The sequence below is a fragment of the Triticum dicoccoides genome, chromosome 3A (assembly GCF_002162155.2).
Source record: "Triticum dicoccoides isolate Atlit2015 ecotype Zavitan chromosome 3A, WEW_v2.0, whole genome shotgun sequence".
Taxonomy (NCBI): Eukaryota; Viridiplantae; Streptophyta; class Magnoliopsida; order Poales; family Poaceae; genus Triticum; species Triticum dicoccoides.
The window spans coordinates 32,241,222-32,245,222 of NC_041384.1; positions in this window are offsets into that span (position 1 = coordinate 32,241,222).

Here is a 4,001-nt window from a genome sequence, read left to right on the forward strand (position 1 = left end):
AAATTCGATAGTTGCCAATATTTTGCCAGAATGTTGATTCATTTCCGTTTCGGCGAGAATTTTGGCATTAAGCATTCTTTTTGGTCCTATTTTTAGGGAAAGTCATGCCAAATTTTTTCTTGGTTCTAAAATATCATTTTGCTCTACCCCGCAGGCGACCATGGTCCGCATGATGACCGAAGGCATCGTGAATAGGTTTTTGAGGTCCGTGAAGGCCGAGATGCTTCAAAAGAATGAGACGGAGATAAGATGTCCGTGTCGAAGATGCAAGCTGAAGAGCCTTATTGCGGACCCGGAATCCGGGCAGGTGCGGGACCACCTGCTCTTGCGTGGTTTCATGGATGGCTATCGGTGGAAAGGTGATGAAGATGACTACGAAGTCGTCCATGGGGGCTGGGCAAGAAATGAGGAAGGGCAGCAAGACAACCACCGCGGCTCGGGCGGGCGAGAAGACGAAGAATCCCTAGGAGATGATCACGACGGTGATGCTGTACACAGTCATCATGTAGAAGATGCAGGACATGATGATGAGGAAGATGCCGGAGCAGTCGACGGGCATGATCATGAAGATGATGATGCCGGCGGAGCAGACGACGCTGGACCATCGATGGGCTGGGTGCAGGACCCTCATATTCAAGAGCTGCTTCTCAAGCAGACGGATAACGCAAGAGCTGCCGCCCGAAAGAAAGCCAAGATGGATCAACTTGAGTTAGACGCGGTTACTCCATTGTATGAAGGATGCAGGCCCGAGGATACCCGCTTGAAAGTAACGCTCATGGCTCTGGAGATGAAGGTAAAACACAAAATGACCGACGCATGCTTCGACGAGAACATGTCATTCTGGCACGAACGTCTTCCCGAGGGGAACAAGTGCCCGACCAGTTTGGAGGAGGCGAAGAAAATCGTGTGTCCTCTGGATTTACCGCACGTGAAATACCATGTGTGCATGAACAATTGCATCATTTATCGGGACGAGCACGCGGAGTCTACCATATGTCCGGTGTGCGGCGTCACCCGATACAAGAAGAGGAAGAAAGCTCCTCGAAAAGTGGTGTGGTACTTTCCGATCACTCCTCGTCTGCAGCGGTATTTCGCGGACCCTAAGGTAGCAAAGCTCCTGCGTTGGCACGCGGATAGGGAGGAGAAGAAGCGAGAAGATGATGCAAATGATCCGGAGATAGATAAAAAAGACAAGATGCTGAGTCACCCTAAGGATGCGAGCCACTGGCAAGCATTGAACTTCGAAGACCCAGAATTTGGGAACGATCCAAGGAACATCGTGCTGGGCGCGAGCACCGATGGAGTCAATCCGTTTGGCAGCCAGAGAAGCACACATACACCTGGCCTGTGTTTGTGTGGATGTACAACCTTCCCCCTGGTTGTGCATGAAGAGGAAGTACATTCACATGAGTATGCTAATTGAAGGACCGAAACAACCAGGGAACGACATCAATCTATATCTGGGGCTGCTGAAAGAGGAGCTTGACACGCTGTGGAAAACGCCAGCCAATACGTGGGACGCCGCAGAGAAAGAATATTTCCCTATGAGAGTCGCGCTGCTCACGACGGTGCATGACTATCTCGGTTACGGATATGTCGCGGGGCAGGTGGTCCATGGATTTTCTGGATGCGTCAGGTGCATGGATGACACAATGTATCGCCAGCTAGATAGAGATCCCGGGTCTTCGAAACCGTGTTCATGGGACATCGAAGGTGGCTTCGCGACAATGACCCGTGGAGAAAACGCAAGGATCTGTTCGATGGTGAAACCGAACCCCGAGGATGCCCGCGTACGAGGAGCGGCAAGGAAATAGATGAGCTGTTGAAAAATTGGAAAGACTGCCCACTGCCGGGAAAGAAGCAAAAGGCGCCAGATCCGGGAAAGAAGCGAAAGGCGCCAGAGCCGCTGCTGAAGGTATGGAAAACGAGGTCTGTTTTCTGGGACTTGCCGTACTGGAAGATCCACCGTGTGCCTCACAGCCTTGATGTCATGCATATCACGAAGAACGTGTGCGAGAGTCTGCTTGGTACCCTGCTCAACATGCCAGAGAGGACCAAAGATGGGCCGAAAGCAAGGTCAGACTTGAAATCAATGGGCATCAGGCAGGAGCTTCACGCTATATATGATGATCATGATGATGATGATGATGATGAGGCGAAGCAGGACACGGAAAGTCATCACAAAGGCAAAAAGGCCAAGTAGACCGGAAATGACTACCCTCCCGCGTGCTTCACTCTAAGTCAGGAGGAGATCGAGCAGTTTTTCACCTGCCTCATAGGAGTAAAACTTCCTTACGGTTACGCGGGGAAGATAAGCAGATGCCAAGACCCAGCGAAGCTGAAGTTCAGCGGGATGAAGTCTCACGACTGTCACGTGCTGATGACGCAGATACTTCCAGTTGCAATCCGTGGTATCATGGACGCGCACGTCCGTGAAACCCTATTTGGCCTATGCAACTTTTTCGACGTCATCTATCGAAAGTCTGTTGGCGTGAGGCAACTCAGAAGGCTACAGGAAGAGATCGTGGTGATACTATGCGAGCTTGAGATGTACTTCCCGCCCGCATTTCTTCGACGTTATGGTGCATCTGCTGGTCCATATCGTGGACGATATCATCCAACTCGGGCCGACGTTCCTGCACAGCATGATGCCGTTCGAAAGGATGAATGGTGTCATCAAAGGATACGTTCGCAACATGTCACGTCCAGAGGGAAGCATAGCCAGGGGCTTTCTGACCGAAGAGTGCATCTCCTACTGCACGAATTATCTAGGCATCGAGAACCCCGTTGGTCTGCCCGTCAATAGGCACCTCGGCAGGCTCGCTGGATGGGTTCACCATGAGGGTCGTCGCGAAATGCATGTCGACTTCGAGGGTCGACTCGCCGATTTTGAAAGAGCAAACCCAGTCACGCTACAACACATAGACGTGGTCGATCCTTGGGTGGTACAGCACAAAACCTTTATTAAGAAGACGTACAATGACCGAGGCTAACAGAGGACGGACGGAGATATACTCAAAGAGCACAACTCATGTTTCACGCGTTGGTTCAAGCAGAAGCTTCTGTCGTACCCTTTACATGAGGATTCTTCCGCAGAAGAACAACTCATATTCGCCTTGTCACAGGGCGCCGAGCACAACCTGATGACCTATGAGGCGTACGATATCAACGGCTACACATTCTACACCGAGGCCAAGGACATGAAGAGCGATGGTTATCAGAACTCCGGGGTAACGATGGAATCCTACACTGGTAACGACAAGGACAGATACTACGGAAGGATCGAGGAGATTTGGGAGCTGAGCTACGCTAGAGAGAAGGTCCCGATGTTCCGTGTCAGATGGGCCAAGAGCGTCCTAAAAGAAGACCGGTATTTCACCACCATGGTTATACCCGAAGCCAAATCCAAGACTGCGGGCACAAACGTCACCGTGAAAAATGAGCCATGGGTACTGGCTTCCCAAGTGGACCAATGCTTCTTCATTACCGACCCGTCAAAGCCCAGTCGTGTTGTCGTGAGGAGAGGCAAAAGGAAGATCATCGGAATGGATGGAGTAGCCAATGAGCAAGACTTCGACAAGTACGGCGACCCGAGGATCGAACATGACGACGATGATGAAGTAGCACCATACACCACAAGAAGAAGCAGGACCACCCTACCTAAAGGACGCCCGTTCCACAGAAGAACTCCATTTGCGAAAAAGAAGGGCAAGAAGATTGTGAACAGATAGCTAGCTAAGATCGATTGTATTTAAATCGTAGCCTTCATTTCTCGATTGTATTTCATGGGCACTTTTTGAACTATCATGAATATTTTTAAATTTCATGGACACTCGATCTCGATCCCCCTCCATCTCGATCGCTATCCCACCTCGCCAGATCCGGTCCCCCTCGCCGCCGAGCACCCCCCGGTCCATCGGCCGCCGCCGCCGACCCCCCGCACCCTCGATTCCCCTACTCAACCGCCGCCGCCGACCCCCCGCACCCCTCCCCTACTCAAC